This window comes from Nycticebus coucang, chromosome Y (assembly GCF_027406575.1).
Source record: "Nycticebus coucang isolate mNycCou1 chromosome Y, mNycCou1.pri, whole genome shotgun sequence".
NCBI lineage: Eukaryota > Metazoa > Chordata > Mammalia > Primates > Lorisidae > Nycticebus > Nycticebus coucang.
The window spans coordinates 12,705,696-12,729,212 of NC_069805.1; the positions used below are offsets into that span (position 1 = coordinate 12,705,696).

Sequence of the window (23,517 nt, forward strand, 5' to 3'; positions counted from 1 at the left end):
TTGACATATTTTCATCATACTGGTTAAAATAGACCTCTTGGCCCTTTTTTTGGCATTGTGTTAAGACATATATATTGTACATTTAGTAAGTTTCACATGTACGCTTGTAAGATGCACTCTAGGTGTTATCCCATCAGTCACACTCCCTCAGCCCATTTTCACCCCTCGCTCCTCTCCCTCACCTCTTCCCCATATTCTTAGGTAATAACTGGGTTAGAGCTTTCATATTAAAGGCATAAATTAGTTTCGTAGTAGAGCTGAGCACATTGCAAACTTTTTCTTCCATTCTTGAGATAATTACTAAGAAGAATATGTTCCAGCTACATCCATGTAAACATGAAAGATGTAAAGTCTCCATCTCTTTTAAGGCTGCATAATATTTCATGATGTACATATATCACAATTTATTAATCCATTCGTAGATTGATGGGCACTTGGGCTTTTTCCATGACTTAGCAATTATGAATTGGAATGTAATAAACATTCTGGTACAAATATATTTGTTATAATGTGATTTTGGTATAATGTGTATATACCTAGAAGAGAAATTATAGGATTGAATGGCGGGTCTATTTTTAAATCTCTAAGAGTTCTCCAAACATCTTTCCAAAAGAAATGTATTAATTTGCATTTGAACCAGCAGTGTAGAAGTCTTTCCTTTTCTCCACATCTACACCAACATCTCTGATCTTGGTATTTTGTAATATAAGCTAAACTTATGGGAGTTAGACGATACTCAAAGTAGTTTTGATTTGCATTTCTCTGATGATTAAGGATGATGAGCATTTTTTCATATGTCTGTAGGCTGTGCACGTGTCTTCTTCAGAGAAGTTTCTCTTCAAGTCCCTTGCCCAGCCTGCGATGGGATCACTTGTTCTTTTATTGCTTATACGTTTGAGTTCTCTGTGGATTCTGGTTATTAAACCTTTGTCAGATACATATCCTGCAAATGTCTTCTCCCATTCTGAGGGCTGTCTGCTTGCTTCACTTACTGTATTCTTGGCTGTGAGAAGCTTTTAAGTTTGATCATGTCCCAGTAGTGTACTTTTGAAGCTTCTTCACTTGACTGGGGGGTCCTCCTCATGAAGTATTTGCCCAGACCGATTTCTTCAAGAGTTTTCCCTGAAATTTCTTCTCATATTTTTATAGTTTCATGTCTTAAGTTTAAGTCTTTAATCCAGTGAGAGTCCATCTTAGTAAATAATGAAAGGTGTGGGTCCATTTTAATTGCCTTCTAAAGGTCACCAGCCAGTTCACCCAGCACCATTTGTTAAATAGGTAATCTTTTCCCCACTAAAAGTTTTTAATTGGCTTGTCAAAGATCAAATAACCATAAGTAGCTGGGTTCATCTCTTGTTTCTCTATTCTGTTCCATACATCTACCTCTCTGTTTTTGTGCCAGTAACATGCAGTTTAGATCACTATCAATTTACAGTATACTCTGAGATCTGGCAGTGTGATTCCTCCAGCTTTGTTTTTATTTCTGAGTAATGTCTTGGCTAGTCGAGCCTTTTTTCTGATTCCATATAAAATGAAGTATTATTTTTTCAAGATCTTTAAAGTATGATAGTGGAGTTTTAATAAAGATTGTCTTAAAATTGTATATTGCTTTGGGTAGTATGGATATTGTAACAATATTGATTCTTCCCAGCCGTGAACATGTTATGTTTTTCTATTTGTTAACATTTTCAGCTATTTCTTTTCTTAGAGTTTCTCAGAGTTCGCTTTATAGTGATCTTTCACGTTTTTTATTAAACACCCAAATATTTCATCTTCTTTGGCACTACTGTGAATGGAGTAGAGTCCTTAACTGTTTTTTTCAGCTTGACTATTGTTGATATATATAAAGGCTACCTATTTATGAATGTTGATTTTGTTACCTGATATGCTGCTGTATTCCTTGATCACTTCTAAGAGTTTGTAGTAGAATCCTTGGTGTTTTCCAGGTATACAATCATATCATCTGTAAAAAGTGAAAGTTTGATCTGTTCTTACCCTACACACTTGATCACCTTTTCTTCCCTAATTGCAATGACTAAAAGTTCCATTACCATGTTAAAGAGCAGTGGAGACAATGGGCAACCTCCCTTGGTTCCTGATCTGAGGGGAAATAATTTGAATTTAACCCCATTCAATATCATATTGGGTTTGGGTTTGCTGTAGATGGCCTCAATCAGTTTAAGAAATGGCCCTTCTACACCAATTTTCTTAAGTGTTCTCATCATGAAGGGATGATGGATATTATCAAAAGCTTTTTCTGGATCAAGTGAGAGAATCATATGGTATTTGTTTTTTAATTTGTTTATGTGCTGAATTATACATATGGATTTACATATATTCAACCAGCCTTGAGACTGTGTGATAAAACCAACTTGGTCATGATGTATAATTTGTTTGGTGTGTTGCTGGATTCTGTTTGTTAGGATTTTGTTGAATATTTTTGGATCTATATTAATTAGTGATATTCTATAATTTTCTTTTCTTGGTTTGAGGATCAGGGTGATGTTTGCTTCATAGAACGTATTGGATAGTCTTCCTTCTTTTTCTATATTGTGGAACAGGTTGAGTAATATAGGTACTAGTTCCTCTTTAAAGGTTTGGTAGAATTCTGACGTGAAGCCCTGTGGTCCCGGGATTTTCTTTTCAGGGATATTTTGTATGGTTGATGCTATGTCAGAACTTGATATAGGCCTGTTCAGCATTTCCACATCATTCTGCCTAATTTTTGGAAGGTGACATGTTTACAAATATCAATCAATTTTCTGCAAATTTTCATATCTCTGAGAATAAAGTTTCATGTGATATTCATTAAGGATTTTTTTGAATTATGAGGAGTCTTTTGTTATTTCATCTTTGTCTATTTCTGATTGATGAAATTAGAGATGTGATTCTTTTTTTCCTGATTAGGTTAGCCAACCTTTTAACTATTTTATTGACCTTTTCAAAAAAGCAACTTTTTTATTTATTGATCTGTTGCATAATTATTTTGTTTTCAATTTAATTTAATTCTGCTGTAATTTTGGTTATTTCTTTTCTTCTACTGGGTTTGGGGTTGGAATGTTTTGTTTTTTTTTTTTTTTTCAGTTGCTTGAGATGTCCCATTAAGTTTTAACTTCCTCTCTTTCCGTTCTGTTGAGGAAAGCGTGCAGTGCTATAAATTTCCCAATTAGAACTGCCTTTGAGGTATCCCAGTGGTTCTCATAATTGGTATCTTCATTGTCATTTTGTTCCAAAAATTTGACAATTTTCTTCTTATACTCATTTATGACCCAGCTATCATTCAGCATAAAGTTATTTAACTTCCATGTTTTTGTATGAGTATGCAGGTTCCTGTTGTTACTGAGGTCAACTTTTATTGGTGGTGGTACAAGAAGATGCAACGAATAATTTCTTTTCCTTTTTTTTTTTTTTTTTGTAGAGACAGAGTCTCACTTTATGGCCCTCAGTAGAGTGCCGTGGCCTAACACAGCTCACAGCAACCTCCAGCTCCTGGGCTTAAGCAATTCTCTTGCCTCAGCTTCCCGAATAGCTGGGACTACAGGCGCCCGCCACAACGCCCAGCTATTTTTTGGTTGCAGTTCAGCCAGGGCCGGGTTTGAACCCGCCACCCTTGGTATATGGGGCCCGCGCCTTACCGACTGAGCCACAGGTGCCACCCAATGAATAATTTCTATTCCATTAAATTTACTGAGGTTTAACTTGTGACATATGATGTGGTCAATTTTGGAGTATGTTCCATGGGCTGATGAGAAGTATGTATATTTAGTTTTGTTGGGATGAAATGTTCTGCAGATGTTTGTTAAATTCAAATGTTGGATGGTAGGTTTAAATCTAAAATTTCTTTGCTCAGCTTCTTATTGGAGGATCTATCCAACACTGCTAAAGGAGTGTTAAAATCTCTGACTATTCTGGAGCTGGAGAAAATCAAGTTGCTCATGTTTCTTAGAGTTTCTTTTATAAATTGAGGCTCATTCTGGTTGGGTACCTAAATATTAGTAATTGAAATCTCATCATATTGAGTATTACCCTTAACAAATATGAAGTGACCATTCTTATTCTTCCTTACTCTTTTTGATTTAAAGCTTATGGTATCTGCAAATAGATTTGCAACACCTGCTTTTTTCTGATTTCCATTTGCCTGAAATATGGACAACCATTCTTTTACCCTGAGTCTATATTTATATTTTAATGTAAGATGTGATACTTGTATGCAGAAAATATCTGGCTTGAGTTTTGGCATCCAGTCACCCAAACTGTGCCTCTTTAGAGGATTGTTTAAGCCATTCACATTAATGGAGAATACTGATAAGTCTGGAAAAATTATGTGTATCAAGTTTTTCAAAAATCGAGTGGACATTTTTAATCCTTTCAGTACTGTGGAAGTTGGAGTTTGGTCAAAAGTTTCTGAGTGAGTTTACTTTTGTGGTAGAGGATTGGGGTGGTTATTATGAAGCATAAGTCTAAGAATATCCTAAAGTGCTGGGTTGATTATGGCAAATGTCTTAAAATGTGAATTTCATTAATGTATTTAATTTCTCCATCATAAATGAAACTCAGTTTAGCTGGATACATAATCTGGGGCTGAAAGTAATTTTGTTTTAAGAGATGAAAAGTCGATGACCACCTTCCGGTCCTCTGTGAGGTCAGGAGGAACCACCTAGCAAATAGATTTGTCTGGGTAGGTTGATTTGTCTGGGTAGGTTGATGCTTCCTTCCCCACCTCTGTCACACCCATTCACTGATAATCCCGCAGGGCTGTTACCCAGTTGCCTCCAGTGATAAGCTATTCCAGTGGTTTGCACCTACATGAATCACAAGGAGATCTATGTCTTCTCACCCAGTCTACTGCTTTCTGCCACTATCCAGCAGGGGGAGGTGAGGACTGACAACCTTGGGTGTTTCATGAAGGCTGAGGGTGTTCACTCAGTTCCAGCCCTGCCCTGATCCATGTTACTGATAGAAAAGAACAATTTTGCAGAAGTTGATTCTGTCCTTGCTAAATTCCCCTGCAGAAGAGAAGCTGTTTTGAGTTCACAGAATCTGTGCCTCAGGCACTGTCTGTGCTGCTGTCTGGTCTCAGCTGTAGTTCACAGCATGGTTACCTGTCAGTTCCTGCCTCTGCATGCTCTCCTTTGTTTAGGCTGATGATACTCTGGAGGGCCAGGGTGTCTTAGTGTCAGTAAAGTGGTTCTCTTGGTCATACCCACCCTGGGAACCAGCTGGCCCTCAATGTGCATTTTTTAGTCCATGTTCCACTGAGGCAAGTACCACCTCAGGCAAACCCTTTACTCACGGGACCTGCATTTCTGCCAGATCTGTTTCGCACGGCTGGCGGTTGCCACCTGAGAAGATGCCCGGACTCCTCTGTTGCCCAGATAGACATGGGATATGACTAAAGAATATCCAGGAGTGAGCCCTATTGTTGCTAAGAATGACTGCTGCTCTGGGCCTAAGGGCACCACTGCTCCAGTGTGATTCCCTCTCAACTGACTGGCCTCTCTTCACTCCCATGCCACAGAATCAGCACCGGCCAACAGCAGTCCAGGTCCTGTCCACACCTCTCAAGAAACCATGCAAGAATGTGGAATCCTAGGGGACAGGCTTCCAGAACTTAGAGTGAGAGTTGGAGGGGCATGCTAGGAGCTCAGAATTACAGGTAGAGAATATATACAATTTTACACAATTTTATGCCTGGGAGGAGAGTGCCATGTCACCCTAGTAGGCAAATTATGTCCAGTTTTTAGAGGGCCTCTCTTGTGTAGTTTAATGGGAAGACTTTTGAACACTTCTCATTTGTTCATGGGTTACTCCGTTCTGTTCTGATGGTCGAGGGGACTCTCGTTCACTTGGTGATGGATTTTGTAACTTTTGTTTTATCCTTGGGGTCAGGATAAAAGGCTCAGCTTGCCTCAGCAGGGTTGATATGTGTTCTTCAACCTTCTCTCTGGCACAGCTTTAATCCACCAGGATACTTGCTAAATCCTATGTCCATATTCTTATGGGCCCTCCAGATTTCCTGCTTCAACAGACCAGGTTTTCTTTCCACTGTGCTTCAAGCCCCTTTCTTAGTGTTTATTGTCTAGATGGCAGTCATGTACAATTTTTTAAAGGAATTAAAAAAAATAAATTTTGTTGTAAAATACACATATTTTTTTGAGACTGTGTTTCTATATGTCTTTAGTTAGAGTACTGTGGTGTCATCACAGATCATTGCAAACTCAAAGTCTTGGGATCCACCTGTCTTCATGCCTCAACCTCAAGGCAAACTTTAAGTTATTTTTTCCTTGGTGTGGCAATGGGTAAAAGGCTACATCCCTGCTAAGTGTCTCATTGATAGTTGCAGGTTTTATGTATGATTGGAAGAAAAAGAAAAATGAAAAACAATTTAATAATGGCTCAAGATGACAGTATTGGACACATGAATGATAAACTTAGGCCTCTAATTAAAGATGACCTATTCTCTGTGTAACTGGACTTTGTTAAATATCTCACTGAGAGGTACTGGTTATAAACCTGTTTATCAGATGTAGAACTGTTAGGTTGAAAAAGCTCAGTATGTGCTGTACACCAGACAAAAAATGAATTTGTCTAAGCAAAGATTTGGATATAAAAGTACATTTTATAGTTTAGAAGGAGAGAGAGGAAAGGAAGAGAGAAGAGAGCACAGAGATGAGATGATATCCCAAAGGGGGGGGGAAGGAAAAATGTCTGCTTAGAGGTTCAAAAGATACCTGAATTTAAGGGGGAGAAGGAAGGCAAATGTATCCATTTACAGGGTATTATGAATGTGAATGCTGTGTCCACTTTTCTTTTAACGAGACAGCAGACAGATATTTTTCCAGGTTTTTCCAACCCCAAAGCCTGTTAGTTTATATTCCATTGTTCTTAGGAGTCACTGAGGAATCATTTGAGGCTATGGAAACAATTTCTAAAAGACCACCGAGCTGGTGAAATGTAAAGGGAAGTAACTTATATGTCTTATGGACTACTGGTCTCCTCAAAGTTTTATAAAAACAAAAATCTATTTTTTGGGGGGTGCTGCTATCGAGAGAGGGAGAAGGCAGAACAAGATCTTAATTCCTATTGAAAAGTAATGAGTTAGGCTGAGCACATTTTCTCAGGCCTGTAATCCTAGAACTCTAGAAGGTGGAGTGGGATGTATCTCACTTGAGCTCAGGAGTTCCAGACCATCCTGAGCAAGAGTGAGACCTTGCCTCTACTAAAAATAGAAAAATTAGGTGGGCGCTGTTGAAGCTGTCTGCAGTCCCAGCTACTCGGGAGGCTGAGGCAGGAGGATTTCTTGAGCCCTGAAGATTTAGTTTGTTGTGAGCTAGGCTTTGGCCACACTGTTCTGTAACCTGGGCAACACAGTTAGACTGTATATTTAAAAAGGAGAAGAAGAAGAAGAGGAAGAAGAAGAAGAAAAGAAGAAGAAGAAGAAAAAGAAGAAGAGGAAGAAGAAGAAGAAGAAGAAGAAGAAGAAGAAGAAGAAGAAGAAGAAGAAGAAGAAGAAGAAGAAAGAAAGAAAGAAAGAAAGAAAGAAAGAAAGAAAGAAAGAAAGAAAGAAAGAAAGAAAGAAAGAAAGAAAGAAAGAAAGAAAGAAAGAAAGAAAAGGAAAAAGACTGAAGAAAAACTATGAGCTAATAAAGTTTATTTTTCTTTTCTTTTTAACACAGTCTCAAGCTGTGTCACTGGTGGAGGGTCATGGTGTCACAGCTCACAGCAACCTCAAACTCTTGGGCTCAAGCAAACCTCTTTTTTTTATTAAATCATAACTGTATACATTGATATGATCATGGGGCATAATACACTCCCTTTATAAACCATTTGACACATTTTTATCACAGTGGTTAACATAGCCTTTCCGGCGTTATCTCAGTTACTGTGCCAAAACATTTACATTCTACATTTACCAAGTTTTGCAAATACCCCTGTAAGATGCACCACAGGTGTGATCCCACCGATCCCCCTCCCTCTACTGACCTCTTCCCCCTTTCCCAGTTCCCCCTATTGTTAAGTTGTAGCTGGGTTATAGCTTTCATGTGAGAGTCCCAAATTAGTTTCATAGTAGGGCTGTGAACATTGGGTACATTTTCTTCCATTTTTGGGATACTTTATTAAGAAGAATATGTTCCAGCTCCATCCATGTAAACATGAAAGAGGTAAAGTCTCCATCTTTCTTTAAGGCTGCATAGTATTCCATGGTATACATATACCACAATTTATTAATCCATTCTGGATCAATGGGCACTTGGGCTTTTTCCATGACTTAGTTATTATGAATTGGGCTGCAATAAAACTTCTGGTACAAATATCTTTGTTATGTTGTGATTTTTGGTCTTCTGGGTATATGCCCAGCAGAGGAATTACAGGATTGAATGGCAGATCTATTTTTAGATCTCTGAGTGTTCTCCATATATCTTTCCAAAAGGAATGTATTAATTTGCATTCCCACCAGCAGTGCAGAAGTGTTCCCTTTTCTCCGCATCCACGCCAACATCTCTGGTCTTGAGATTTTGTGATATAGGCTAGTCTCATTGGAGTTAGATGATATCTCAAAGTAGTTTTGATTTGCATTTCTCTGATGATTAAAGATGATGAGCATTTTTTCATATGTCTGAAGGCCGTGCGCCTGTCTTCCTCAGAGTAGTTTCTCTTCAAATCCCTTGCCCAGCCTGGATGGGATGCCTTGTTTTTTTTTTTTTTTGCTGATGCGTTTGAGTTCTCTGTGGATTCTCGTTACTAAACCTTTGTCAGAGATATACCCTGCAAATATCTTCTCCTATTCTGAGGGCTGTCTGCTTGCTCTGCTTACTGTGTTCTTAGCTGCGCAGAAACTTTTTAGTTTGATCAAGTCCCAGTAGTGTATATTTGAAGGTGCTTCAATTGCCCGGGGGTTCTCCTCATGAAATACTCACCCAGACCAATTTCTTCAAGGGTTTTCCCTGCATTCTCCTCTAGTATTTTTATACTTTCATGTTTTAAGTTTAAATCTTTAATCCAATGAGAGTCTATCTTAGTTAATGGTGAAAGGTGTGGGTCCAATTTCAGTCTTCTGCAGGTTGCCAGCCAGTTCAACCAGCACCATTTGTTAAAAAGGGAATCTTTTCCCCACTGAATGATTTTAATTGACTTGTCAAAAATCAAATAGCGGTAAGTAGCAGGATTCATCTCTTGGTTCTCTATTCTGTTCCAGATATCTACTTCTCTGTTTTTGTGCCAATACCATGCTGTTTTGATCACCATCGATTTGTAGCAAAGTCTGAGGTCTGGTAGTGTGATTCCTCCTGTTTTGTTTTTATTTCTGAGTAATGTGTTGGCTATTCGAGGTTTTTTCTGATTCCACATAAAACGAAGTAATGTTTTTTCAAGATCTTTAAAATATGACAGTGGAGCTTTAATGGGGAGTGCGTTGAAATTATATATTGCTTTGGGTAGTATGGACATTTTGATAACGTTGATTCTCCCCAGCCATGAGCATGGTATGTTTTTCCATTTGTTAACATTTTCAGCTATTTCTTTTCTTAGAGTTTCATAGGTCTCTTTATAGAGATCTTTCACGTCTTTTGTTAGGTAAATTCCCAAATATTTCATCTTCTTTGGCACTACTGTAAATGGGATAGAGTCCTTAACTGCTTTTTCAATTTGACTGTTGTTGGTGTATATAAAGGCTACCGATTTATGAATGTTGATTTTGTAACCTGAGACACTGCTGTATTCCTTGATCACTTCTAGGAGTTTTGTAGTAGAGTCCCTAGTGTTTTCCAGATACACAATCATATCATCTGGGAAGAGCGAGAGTTTGATCTCTTCTGACCCTATATGGATACCCTTGATCGCCTTTTCTTCCCTAATTGCAGTGGCTAAATCTTCCATTACAATGTTGAAAAGCAATGGAGACAATGGGCAGCCTTGTCTGGTTCCTGATCTGAGTGGAAATGATTCCAATTTAACTCCATTCAATATGATATTGGCTGTGTGTTTGCTGTAGATAGCCTCTATCAGTTTAAGAAAAGTCCCTTCTAGACCAATTTTCTTGAGTGTTCTGATCATGAAGGGATGCTGGATATTATCAAAAGCTTTTTCTGCATCAATTGAGAGAATCATATGGTCTTTATTTTTTAATTTGTTTATGTGCTGAATTAAATTTATAGATTTATGTATATTGAACCAGCCTTGAGACCCTGGGATAAAACCAACTTGGTCATGATGTATAATTTGTTTGATATGTTGCTGGATTCTGTTTGTTAGGATCTTGTTGAATATTTTTGCATCTATATTCATTAGTGATATTGGTCTATAATTTTCTTTTCTTGTTGGGTCTTTTCCTGGTTTGGCGATCAGGATGATGTTTGCTTCATAGAACGTGTTGGGTAGTCTTCCTTCTTTTTCTACATTTTGGAACAGGTTGAGTAATATAGGTACTAATTCCTCTTTAAATGTTTGGTAGAATTCTGATGTGAAACCATGTGGTCCCGGGCTTTTCTTTTTAGGGAGGTTTTGTATAGTTGATGCTATTTCTGAACTTGATATGGGTCTGTTCAACATTTCCACTTGATTCTGGTTAAGTCTTGGAAGGTGGCGTGCTTCCAAGTATCAGTCTATTTCCTTCAGGTTTTCATATTTCTGAGAATAAAGTTTCTTGTAATATTCATTACGGATTTTTTGGATTTCTGATGAGTCTGTGGTTATTTCGTCTTTGTTGTTTCTGATTGATGATATTAGAGATTTTACTCTTTTTTTCCTGATTAGGTTGGCCACAGATTTATCTATTTTATTGATCTTTTCAAAAAACCAGCTTTTTGATTTATTGATCTGTTGTATTATTCTTTTGTTTTCAATTTCATTTAAATCTGCTCTAATTTTGGTTATTTCTTTTCTTCTACTGGGTTTAGGGTTGGAATGTTCTTCCTTTTCCAGTTGCGTGAGATGTCCCATTAATTTGTTAACTTCCTCTCTTTCCGTTCTCTTGAGGAAGGCTTGCAGTGCTATAAATTTCCCTCTTAGAACTGCCTTTGCAGTGTCCCAGAGGTTCTGATAGTTTGTGTCTTCATTGTCGTTTTGTTCCAAAAAATTGGTGATTTCTTTCTTAATCTCATCTCTGACCCAGCTATCATTCAGCATAAGGTTATTTAACTTCCATGGTTTTGTATGGGTATGCAGATTACTGTTGTTACTCAATTCAAGTTTTATTCCATGATGGTCCGAGAAGATGCATGGAATAAATTCTATTCCTTTAAATTTACTGAGGTTAGACTTGTGAACTAAAATGTGGTCAATTTTGGAGTAAGTTCCATGGGCTGATGAGAAGTATGTGTATTCAGTTTTGTTGGGATGAAATGTTCTGTAGATGTCTGCTAAATCTAAATATTGGATGGTTAGGTTTAAATCTAAGATTTCTTTGCTCTGCTTCTTTCTGACGGATTGATCCAACACTGCCAAGGGAGTGTTGAAATCTCCGACGATTTTGGAGCTGGAGGAAATCAATTTACTCATGTGTGTTAGAGTTTCTCTTATTAATTGAGGTGCATTCTGGTTGGGTGCATAGATATTAATAATTGAGATCTCATCATATTGAGTATTCCCCTTAACAAATAAGAAGTGACCATTCTTGTTCTTCCTTACTTTTGATGGATTAAAGCCTACTGTATCTGCAAATAAAATTGCAACACCTGCTTTTTTCTGATTACCATTTGCCTGAAATATGGATGACCATCCTTTCACCCTGAGTCTGTATTTGTCTTTTAAGTTGAGATGTGACTCTTGTACGCAACAAATATCTGGCTTGAATTTTTGTATCCAGTCAGCTAACCTATGCCTCTTTAGAGGACAGTTTAAGCCATTCACATTGATGGAGAGTATTGATAAGTCTGGTGGAATTTTGGGTATCGAGTTTTTCAAAGGTCCAGTGGACATTTTTAATCCTTTTGCCAGAGTGGAAGTTGGAGTTTGATCCGAAGTTTCTGAGTGAGTTTACTTTTGTGGTATAGGATTGGGTTGGTCATTGTGGAGGATAGGTCTGAGAACATCCTGAAGAGCTGGTTTACTTATGGCAAATTTTTTCAACATATGAATGTCATTGAAGTATTTAATTTCTCCATCATAGATGAAACTCAGTTTAGCTGGATACAAGATGCTGGGTTGAAAGTTTTTTTGCTTTAGGAGATTAAAAGTTGATGACCAGCCTCTTCTGGCTTGAAAAGTTTCAGCAGAGAGATCTGCAGTTATTCTAATATTCTTACCTTTGTACGTTATAGTTTTCTTTTGCCGGGCTGCCTTGAGAATCTTCTCTTTCATGTTAACTTTAGTGAAGCTAATTATGATATGTCTGGGGGATGACTTATTGGGGTTGAATCGTGCTGGGGTTCTGAAGCTGTCTGCTATCTGAATTTCAGATTCTCTAGGCGTGTCAGGAAAATTTTCTTTCATAATTTCATGCAGAAGGGCCTCTGTGTCCTCGGAGGCGACTTCATCGTTCTCAGAAATTTCTATAATCCTTATGTTGCTTTTTTTTCGAATTATCTGAGAGTTCTCTGAGTGAGTTATCCGTTTTTGCTCTCCATTTCTCTTCCTCTTTGAGAGCTTGGGAGCGCTTGAAGACTTTATCTTCAATGTCAGAAATCCTTTCTTCTGCTTGCTCCATTCTGTTACTGAGGGATTCTACTGTATTTTTCATATCTTTGAGGGCTGTAAGTTCTTGCTTCAGTGTGTCTAAGTCTTTCGTGGTTTTGTCGGTAAATTCGTTAAATTCTTGAGACAATTTTTGAATTTCTCCTTGAATTCCTAATTCCATTTTATTAATCTTGTCTGCAATCCAAATTCTGAATTCGATTTCTGACATCTCAGCCAGTTGTTTATGAATGGGATCTTCAATCACATCTGCCGTATCTTTTCTTGGGGGGGTTGATCTACTCTGGTTATTCGTTACCAGAGTTTTTCCGTTGATTCTGCCCCATTGTTATTTTACTCCCTTTGGTTTTTCCCCTGGGGTTTTATCGAGGGCCCGTACAGTGTTGTGGCCTGAGAAACTGAGGCCCTGTCTGGTATGGTGGAGCAAAGTGGTTCTGTCTTGCTTTCAGCTGGTTTCTGTTCGATCCTGTTGCAACTTCTACTCTGGCTTGAAGTCTCAGCTGTGTGGAAAAATCAGCAATTAAGTCACCCCGCCCGCCCACCTCTGGCCCCAGTTGGAAAAGGAGAATCAAACCTTCCTACAATCGCACACCCAGGGCACCGCCTGAAAAGTCCTCAGTCTATTAGCCCAGTTCAAAAGGTCCAAATCAGCTGTCTCAATCGGCACTTGTCTCGGGTGGGTGAGTTCAAGAGGTCTCTGGGAACTGGATTACAGGGGCCTGCTGACTCCTCTGACACAGCTCACCCCAGTGCAGCGTGGAGTCAGGAGGAGCCACCCAGCAAACAGAGCAGTCTAGGAAGGTTGACGTCTCCTTCCCCACTTTGCCCCTCCATCAGACCCAGTCACTGGTATCTCTGCAGATGGCTAACCCAGTTGCCTGCAGTGAACAGACACTCCACGGTTTTGCACCTGCCTGAATCGCAAGGAAGTCTGCCTGGCCCCCGCAGACTGCCGCTATCTATCAGGAGGAGATGGGGCCTGACATCTTTGAGTGTTTGATGCAGGTGATGGGAAGGAGGTGTTCACTCAGGCTTAGCCCCATCCCTGATGGATGCTGCTAACAGAACAGAACAGAACAGACAACTTTGCGGGGTTCTTTCTCTGTTCCTGTCGAAATCACCTACAGAAGACAGGCTGTTTTGAGTTCAAACGTCTTTGCTGCTGGAGATTTGCGTCCGAAAACCTCTCTGGGTCGGCCCCGCCCTGGAAGCTTCCCGGGTTTGTGAGCAGTGTCAGGAAATCCCCCGCTCACCGGTGGCCTCCTCTGGTTGCCCAGGGAGACAGGGGGTGTGGCCTCAGAATATCCAGAAGTGAGCGTTCTGCCGTTAAATAAAAAACGGCTGTTGATCTACCTCCAGGGAACTGCTGCTCTGGTGTGGGCACTTAGGCGACCCTTTTCTCCTCTGTCCCGCGCCCCAGAATCCGCACTGAGAGGCTGCAGTTTGTGCTGGGTCCACATCCCTCAAGAGATCCCCCAAGTATCAGAACTCTTGGGGGATGGGCCCCCAGACCACGATTGGGAGTGGGGGGGGGGAAGCTAGAGTTTCATTCAGTTTTACACAACACTACAGCCCTTGGAGGGCTCCTGCTCTGCACCGCAGGGAAGTGTCGCCAAGGCTTGATTTCCCCTCAGCAGAGTGCCCTATCCTCGCTCACGTGTCCCAGAGTCAGTTCTGACTTGACGCAGCTCAGGCACTGTGCACTCCCCTCGAGAAATCACCCAAGGATCCGAACTCCTGGGGGATAGGCCCTCAGACCCTGAGTAAGAGTAGGGGCTCTCAGCTCTCAGCGGGGAAGCTAGAGTCTTATTCAGTCTTGTGCCTGCCCTGTAATGTTGCCCGGGGAGGTTTGCTGCTCTGCACCGCAGGGAAGTGCCACGAGGCATGACTCCCCCTCAGCGCGGTGCCCTCTCCTCACTCGCATGCCTCAGAGTCAATGCTGACCAGTTGCAACTCGGGGACTGTCCACTCCCCTTGAGAAATCACCCAAGGATCCGAACTCCTGGGAGACAGGCCTCCAGACCTCAGTGGGCAGGAGGGGAGCACTGGGAGGGTTGCCGGGGAAGGATTCCCAAAGTTTTATTCAGTTTTATGCCTGGCAGGAAAACGCCACGACACCCCAGTAGGGGAGGTAGGTCCAGTTTTTAGAAGGTCTTTCCCGTGCTGTGTAGTGGGAGGGCCTTTAATTTCTGCCCGCTTGTTTAATTGTGGAGCTCTTGAGCCAGCCTCATGGGGGAGGGGGACTCCCGTCCGCTTGGTGGTGGATTTTGTACCTTTTGTTTGCGCCCTTGTGATCACAACTTGCCTCAGCGGTGTTGATGTGCATTCTTCAACCTTCTCTCTTGGTGAGGCTCAAGTCCACCAGGATACTTACTAAATTCCTGTCCCTTAACTCTCCTTCTGGACGGAGCCTCTGTTGAAAGCTGACTTCAGTCCGCCGTCTTCTCAAGCAATCCTCTTGCCTCAGCCTCCCAAGTAGCTGGGACTCAGTCCCCCCCACCCACAGCAACCAGTTAGTTTTTCTATTTTTAGTAGAGACAGGGTCTCGGTCTTGCTCAGACTGGTCTTGAACTCCTGGTCTCAAGCTTTCTACCTGCCTTGTTCTACCACAGTTCTATGATTACAGGAATGAGCCACCCCAAAAACAGTTAAATAAAATTTTTTTTTGAGACACAGTCTCACATTTTTGCTCCCAGTAGAGTAAACTGGGCTCCAACTTTTGAGCTTAAGTGATTCTTTTGCCTCAGTCTCCCGAGTAGCTGGGACTACAGGTGCCTCCCACAGCCCTGGCTATAACTTTTCTGTTGTTTCACTATAAAGACCAAACATCTTTATAAGAACAAAGATACTATGAAATCAATCAGCCTCTACTGGATGTTAAGACACCTATCTTCCTGCAACCTCAACTGCACATTTACCTTATCTTATGCATAGAGTCGCTGAGAACCAATCAGAATCACAAAAATGTAATTGTTGCTTGAAGGAGCTCAGGAAATTTTGACCCAAATATGACTATTTGGTATAAATGATGCTTTGAATTAAAAATCATTGAAGGCTAGTCACCCCTGGCTCAGTAGTTAGTTCACTGGCCACATGCACTGTGGCTGGTGGGTTTGAACCCAGCCAGGGCCTGCTAAAAAACAATGACAACAATACCAAAAAAACAAAAACCAACCTCGTGTTGTGGTAAGCACCTGTAGTCCCAGCTACTGGGAGGTTGAGGCATGAGAATCACTTAAGCCCAAGGGTTTGAGGTTTCTGTTAGCTGTGACACTATAGCACTCTAGTGAGTGTGATATAGTGAGAATATGTCTCAATAAAAAAAAAATATCACTGGAGATGAGAAAGGATTAGAAGGGTCTTTAACTCTAACTAGTTAAAACTTCACTGACTGGATCAAAATGTCTATGGTAGGCAACTGAATTTCTTTCCTCCTCCTGAATGCTAGCAGAACTGGCCCAAATGATTTACTTATTTATTTTTCTTTTATTTAGTTCAAATTAATGTGAGGATTCAATTTTTAGGCTACATTGTTTTCCATTCCAGGGTAAAGTTCCATTTGTAGAAGAGCCCCTCACCCAGAGGTCACTATATATATCCTCACAATGTGCACTTTAGGTGAGATCCCACCTCATGACCTTCCTCTTTCTTCCTTACTTCCTACCCTCTCCCTCTCCCATGTAACTGGACTATATTAGTGTTATATTGTTCCTATGAACATGTTATTGATTTCATAATAGTATAGAGTACATTGGATATTTATCTTTCCATTCATGTGATCCTTTACTAAGAAGAATGTATTTCAACTCGATCCAGGTAAATGTAAATGATGTAATATCTACATCTTTTAACATCTGAATAATATTCCATCATTTAAATATACCACATTTGATGGGCACTTAGGTTGCTTCTGCAACCTGACAATTAGGAATTGAGGTGCAATCAACATTTGAGTGTAAATCTCTTTGTGGTAAAATGATTTTGTTCTTCTGGCTTGATAACTAGTAATGGGATTGTAGGTCAAATGGAAGCTCTACTTTTAGATCTTTGAGGATTCTCTATACTTTTTTCCAAAATGGCTGTATTAGTTTTCAACCCCACCAGTAGTGTACAAGTGTTCCCTTCTTTCCACATTCACACCAGCATCTCGTGCTTTGGGACTTTGTGATGTGAGCTAATCTTGCTGGAATTAGGTGATACTTTAGAGTGGTTTTGATTTGCATTTCTAGAATGATTAAAGATGAGGAGCACTTTTTCATGTGTTTGTTCCTGGCCCAAATCATTTACAACATAATACCTGTGTCTCAGCTTAATTTGCAAGTCAACTTGTTTACCCCACATATTCATTATCTTAGCAACCACTTGCTGCACTTACACTTTGAATTCTTTACCATCCCTTCTAAAAGATATTTATAAGGGTATCTGACCATCACTGAGACATTGGTTAACCACTCTTGTGGTTCTCCCACATATGTGGTATTTGGAAATAAGCACTTCTTTTATTAATCTGCCTAAATTGTGATCTTTCAGTCAACTTCTGGGGTGAAAAGGGCAAGTTTATCTTTGCCTTTATGAAGTACTACTCACTTCTCCCACCTTCTGGGCCATACCATATCCCACCTACACTCTCCCCCACCCCCTGTTAGAAAGTGCATATACACTGTGCTTCATGTATCCTATTTCCAGTTACAATTTCTGTCTTTGCTGAGTCAATCTGTATTCCCAGGCTGATGTTCTTAAATTTGGCTCAGAATATGTTCACCCATGATTTCTCTAATTTCTATAGAACTGTTATTTCATCTTTCTATAGATAGTCTTAAGTATCAATTCATTGGAGTTTTATTGGTATGTGAACTTGTAAACAGTACCGACAAGATATTTTTTAACAATTCTCAGGGAAGCTTTATTTCTGTTGCATATTCAAGAAGATGAATCTCCAGATTATAGACCATGCAGAGAATTTTTATGTATGTACTTTGAAGACGTGCCTTTGATCTTTCGGTCATAAGGCTGGAGGCATTGTATGAGTGTCTTGGAATATTCAGTCAAATCAGATTGTACTAGAGTAGAATCTGGGGTTGGAAGTGGAATTCCCAAATGCAGGCTGGGCACAGTGGTTCATGCTCTAATCCTAGAAGTCTGGGAGGCCGATGGAGGATTGCTTGAGCTCAGGAGTTTGAGACCAGCCTGAGCAAGAGAGAGACGCAGTCTCTCCTAAAAGTAGAAAAACTGCTTGGGTGTAGTGTTGGGAGCCTGCAGTCCCAGCTACTACTGGAGCGGGAGAAGTGGGGGGTGAGACAAGAGAATCTCTTGACCACAAGAATTTGAGGTTGCTGTGAGCTATAATGACACCATGGCACTAATAGCTTGGCAAGAATGAGATTCTCTCTCTCTCTAAAAAAAAAAAAAAAAATTCCCAAGTGCACGAGACAGCCATTTATTAAATATAAAAGATTACCTTTGAATCCTTAACAGTTTTATCTTATTGTCAACTGGGCTAATGGCGGTTCTTTTGGCCTGAGAATTCCAAGGTTTTTTGAAAGCTGTTGATTATTATGATTTGAGAATTATATTAATTCTTTCATGAATTTGAACATGGTAAATATAAAGGAATTTCTGAATAAAATGTAAATATGAAAAGATTTAAAAAGAATGTTACAAGCAAAATGTGTGTTCCTTTCCTAGAGAGATACCTTGGGATTTCCCATCTCAGAAGTGTAAAATCAAACAATTAAAAGAATCACCTTCAGGGTGGGGCCTGTGGCTCAAAGGGGTTGGGTGCCTGCCCCATATGCCAGAGGTTTTGAGTTCAAACCTACCCCGGGCCAAAAAAAAAAAAAAAAAAAAAACCTGCAAAAAAAAAAATCACCTCCTGCTTTCCAGCAAGAGAGGACTCAATTTACCCTTATAGTATACAATGATGACCAGAACACACACTTAGCCTATTTGGAGAAGTCTGAAAAGGGCCTTGAGGCTGTGCTTCCTGTTCATGCCCTACTGTCAATGGAAAATAAGCCACATTCTATACAGTAACTTTTTTTTTTTTTGAGACAGAGTCTCAATCTTTGCCCTAGCTAGAGTGATGTCTCTTCAGTCTAGCTAACAATAACCTCAAGCCCCTGGGCTTCAGCAATCCTCCTGCTTTGGCCTCCCAAATATCTAGAACTATAGGCAGGAATCACTTTGGCAGGTTACTTTTTCTATTTTTTTAGTAGAAATGGGGTCTTTCTCTTGCTCATGCAGGTCTCCACCTCCTAAGATCATGGGATCCTCTCTCTTCATCCTCCCAGAATATTGGGCTTACAGACATGATCCACCACACCTGGTCTCCAGAAACATTTTGAACAAAAATGAAAATGGTTTGTGAATCTAGAACCCTGGATAACTTTTTTTTTTTTACTTTCACGTTTATTCATATTTTCAAAATATAAGTACATTAAAAAAAAGGAAGATTTACAACAGGAAAGATTGCTTTCCATGCAACATAAATTTCAATGAACTCATTATGGGATCACACATGATTAGGATCTAATTCAAGCCTATCTTCTCAAGTCCATTTCTCAGCCGTACTTCAGGCTACAGAAGGGATCCCCGGAAACAATGCAAGTGGAATGATAAAGAAACATTTTTTGCCTCTGGCAGCACTCAAGGGGCCAGAAGATGTATTCCAAAAAGTTTCAGACAATTACAATGTCAAGTGCCACAGGGAAAAGAAATAACCAGTAATCGGTTATCTTTCAAGTAGAAAGCTAGTACTATTTAACACAACTTCACAGTACTAAAATACATACAGATAAGAAAGGGTTAGATAGTAGGGCTTCATGTACTTTTTTTTTCCTTTTTTAAAATATCTCAAAAAGGAAGCCACTTGCTTGTCATCAAAAAGTGCAGTGGAAAGAAAGGAGAGGAAAAAAACTCACAGATGAATCTGGAATCTAGTTTATTTTTGCAAATTGCATGTTTTTCCACTTAACATTTCTACATTAGCAATGATGTAACTCTCCAACATTTTTTTCTCTTTTTTTTTTTTTTGGCCGGGGCTGGGTTTGAACCCACCACCTCTGCCATATGGGGCTGGTGCCCTACCCCTTTGAGCCACAGGCACTATCCCCAACATTTTTTTTTTATGTAAAAGGCAAACAGGAAGTGACAACTCATGCTTCAAATATTTAAAAACAAAAACAAAATTTAAACATTTCATCAAGATTTGTTTTGATTTTTGGTAACATAGGTGAGACCAGAAATCACAGACTCAATATATTCCTATACTTTCTCTTCAGTCAAGAACCAAGTGGTATATAAAACTTGTGCTTGCTGTTCAGGGACCTGGAAATTAATCCATGTGAAAGGTGGCTGAAAGGAGTCACGCATCTTCAAAATGTAATGAAGTTCATACTGTTTTGACTTATTTCCAAAGCTAAGATGCCTCTGTGTTTATAGTTGGAGAGAAAGGGTTATGAAGTGGTTTTTATAAATAAGATTATTACCGCTATCACTAAAGTCTCCAGGCAAGAGGTGTCAGTTCATTCAGTGCTATCCTGCCTCCTTTTACTTCCAGCCCTGGCCAGTATCCTGTTGATGCTTTCCACAAATATAAAAATCTTTGCAAATGTTTAGATAAAACTGGAAGAAAAAAATAAGTCAAAGCATAAAAATAACTGGGATTTTGGTAGGGAGAACAAAAGGACAAGTATGGATTACATAGTTTAGGAAAGTCCAGAATTATTTCAGAAATTAAAATGAAGGTAAGGGGCAGGCACCAAAACCAGCACCTAAGACACTTCTAAACTGGTTTATTCATATTCCCTCCATACAATGTTCACAGAGGAGGTAAACAATGTAATTTTAAAAGCATCAAAACTAAACAAATGCACACTGACCTTAGAAAATAATATTTTAAATTTCATCATGTTATCCTTTTTTCCCTATAAAATTTACTTTTTTGCTTTGAAATCTTCTTCATGGTAGATTTGCCCTTGCCAGGCAATTTCACTTCCTTTCTTACACTGGCTGCAGACTTCTTTGAAGAGCTACCACCTGGTTTCTTGATGAGTGAGGGTGAGGGTCTGGCATTCTTCGCAGGAGTTTTGGCCTTAGGAGGGGCTTTCTTGGGCAGGGGCCTAGCTTTTCCCCGCTGGGCAGCTGGGATTTTAGATGCAGGCTTGGAACCTCTCTTCACAGATGCAGCCTTTCCTGGGGACTTGGCTGGGGTTTTCTTCTGTAACCTTCTCTTAGGTGGTGGCTCATCATCCTCAGAATCTTCTTCTGACAACTCATCTTCATCTTCATCCTCATCTTTAAAATTGTCTGGCTTTTTCTTTGGAAATAGAACTCCTGGGTTTGGGTAATAGGGAAAACAGAGCTGGAAGATGCCCCTGAACCCTTTCCCAGAAATCTGTTCCATCCACCCGTTCTTTTCGCACTTCTGCAGGGTTTTATTCAGCAAATGCATTTGATAGTTAGATTTGGTCTCTGGGTGGTTCTCCAGGACATATTTCTTCAGAGCAGTGGTAGAGCAGGTCTTCAGCTCATTCATGTCAGCAATGGCAGACAAGATTGCATATTCCATCAGGCTTTCACCAAGCAGGGGTTTCTCCGTGATTTCTTCAGCTGGAATGTCCCCGAAGCACCTTTGCCAGTTATCTGTTCTAACTGGCCTCTCTCTACTGCTCTCTGCGGAGCATTCTTCACCAGTTGAGGCCTGATGTCCACTCTAAGCTTAGGATACTACTGAGAACGTATTTCCTGATGAGACTGTAAGACGCTTCTTTAGGTTCACAGAGGCGAGTAAAGGGTAGTGGGAACACATCCTCCAATTTTACTTGTATTTCTGGATCCACTACAGCGCTCCTCTTCTTTCTGTTTCTGGATTTCTAAGGTGTTTTTCTTGTTTTCTGAACCACAACAAAACTTCCAGAGGCACCTCTTCCTTTTACCTGTTTGATGACTCCTCTGTTTAATTCTCTTTTCAATGCTTGTTTAAGGAGATAGCCCCTTCTCTCCAGCTCCAAAGAAGGATACTTAGGTATGATGTATTTTTGAATAGCAACCACTGATGCACCACTCTTCTGGAAGCATGCTTAATGATCTCAGGATTGCATCTATCTTGGGATGTGGGGAAGAAGCTATTGGTGTTTGTTTCTGGGCTCTGGCTAGCTGGCTGGCATAAAGGGTAGCCCAGAAAAGCATTATTTTTTTCACTTTCTTCTCCTTTTCTTTAGAATGATCTTTCTCATTCTTTTTGGTTTCCTCAGAAGGTTTGCTTTCTTCCTTCTCTTCATTCTCAGGTTCTCCCTTTGGCTTCTCTGCCTCACTAGATTTAGCAGGTGGGGTTTCATTCTCTTGTTCTTCTACAGTTGAGACAGATTCCTCTGAACTTATGTCTGGTTCTGGATTTTCTGCTTCCCCTTCAGCAAGCTTGCTTTTGGGAGGAGTTTCCCTGGTAGAATTCAGAGCTTGACTAATCGGCTTGCTGCTATCACCTACTTTCTCCCCTAACTTGTCCAAGTGGATCAGCTGAGCTCCTACTATAAGTGGGAGTGCCTTAGGATCTGGCCAACAGTTATCACATCAGACTTTTGTTTAAACATGAGTATTTTTGTTGTAACTTGAAAAGTGTTCAACCATTGAAAGATATTTAATTACCACATTTTCTTTGTATATAACCAACTTTGAAACTTAAACTTTTAAAATATGTCAAGAATTTTATTGTCATCATCATTATTATTACCAAGTTTGTCTGACAAAAGCTCACCCAACAGTTTTGACTTAAAATTTGGAGAATCACAGAATGGAGGGGCAAAATTTAAAAAAAATAAATAAATAACTTGTAGAAATTTATTTACCGTCTTTTCTAGTATTGAGGATCAATTGTTTGTGTTAGTGTCTTAATGAGGGCTGATATAACAAAATACAATGGACTGGGTGGTTTATAAACAGGATAAATGTATCTCTCACAGTTCTGGATGTCGAGGTTTGAGATTAAGTGACAGTATGGTTGCTTCTGGTGAAGTCTTCTGGGGTGCATTATGCTGACTTATGTTGTCTTCACATCGCAGAAAGAGGATAAGAGAGTTCTCAGAGGGGGAACCCTTTTATAAGGGCACATATGTTATTCTTGAGGGCTCCACCCTCATGACACAACCAGAGGTCTAATTTCCTTCTGCCATCATATTGAGGCTAGTATTACAAAATAAATTGTGGGGGTACACAACATTCAATCAATTGCTATTACCAATAGACATTTTGGGAATGCCAAATATAGTTTAGTATAGGCCAGGCCAGTGGCTCACACCTGTAATCTTAGCACTCTGGGTAGCTAAGGCAGATGGATTTCTTGAGCTCAGGAGTTCAAGACCAACCTGAGAAAAAGCACTCTCCATCTCTACTAAAAATATTAAAATTAGGGGGGCACCTATAGTCCCACCTACCATGGAGGCTGAGGCAAGAGGATCACTGGCACCCAAGAGTTTGAGGTTGCTGTGAGCTATGATGCCAGGGCAGTTTAGAGGGTACCAGAATGAGACTCTACCTCAAAAAAAATATTTTAGGTATAATGGATAACTTTATCATTTTCTTTCCTTATTTTAGAGACAGAATCTCACTTATCACCCTCATTAGAGTGCTGTAGTATCACAGCTCAAAGCAACCTTCAACTCCTGGTCTTAGGTGATTCTCTTGCCTCAGCCTCCTGAGGAGGTGAGAGATTACAGCCACCTGACACAACCACCAGCTATGTTTTGTTGCAGTTTGTCCAAAACCAGGTTAAAACCTGCCACCTTCGTTATATGGGGCTGGCACCCTACACACTGAGCCACAGGTGCTGCCTATAAAAGATATCTTTATTGTCTTATAATTCTGAATTTAGTTCCTGAATTTGGAAAAGGC

General features: G+C 39.9%; 1 pseudogene across 1 annotated transcript in view; it reads right to left on the minus strand.

Moving 5' to 3' along the window:
- LOC128579013 (heterochromatin protein 1-binding protein 3-like) overlaps nt 1-23,517 on the minus strand; it is a 93,545-nt pseudogene that overhangs the window by 58,358 nt on the left and 11,670 nt on the right. The window contains exon 3 of the transcript XR_008378031.1: nt 20,569-22,181. The product of XR_008378031.1 is annotated as a heterochromatin protein 1-binding protein 3-like (transcript). The remainder of the gene's footprint in view (nt 1-20,568; nt 22,182-23,517) is intronic.